This window comes from Myotis davidii, unplaced genomic scaffold (assembly GCF_000327345.1).
Source record: "Myotis davidii unplaced genomic scaffold, ASM32734v1 scaffold586, whole genome shotgun sequence".
In the NCBI taxonomy this organism is placed as follows: Eukaryota; Metazoa; Chordata; class Mammalia; order Chiroptera; family Vespertilionidae; genus Myotis; species Myotis davidii.
In genome coordinates, this window is record NW_006296809.1 from 185470 (window position 1) to 185859 (window position 390).

At 65.9% G+C, this 390-nt stretch overlaps 1 protein-coding gene across 1 annotated transcript in view; it reads left to right on the forward strand.

Annotated features, from left to right (window-relative positions):
- The window catches only part of AGRN (agrin), a 72701-nt gene that overhangs the window by 70907 nt on the left and 1404 nt on the right, over positions 1-390 (forward strand).

Sequence of the window (390 nt, forward strand, 5' to 3'; positions counted from 1 at the left end):
TCCCCCCAGCGGCTGCTCTCACTACATGAGCATCTGTGGGCGTGTGTGTGTGTGTGTGTGTGTGTGTGTGATGCTTCCACATTTGCGCTGGGACGTCCGGGCCCTCCCAGCAGGAGCCCTCGGTCTCCATCCTCCTCGCCCCATTGCCTGCCTCTGACCTCTGCTCCCAGCCTGGGCCACGCCCGCCAGCTCTGTCTGCACATGCGTGTTGCACGTGTGTCATTGCCAACTCTGAGGGTGGGGCAGGTGGCCAAGGGCCCTCTTCCGAGGATGCTGGCTCCCCTGCCTCCACCATTGGGGGGGCGTGGGGCCGCCGCGGGTCCCCCCCTGCACCAGCCTCTGTGCCGCTCACCTGCCTCCCTCTCTTCCTGCTTCTAAGCCCCCAAACTC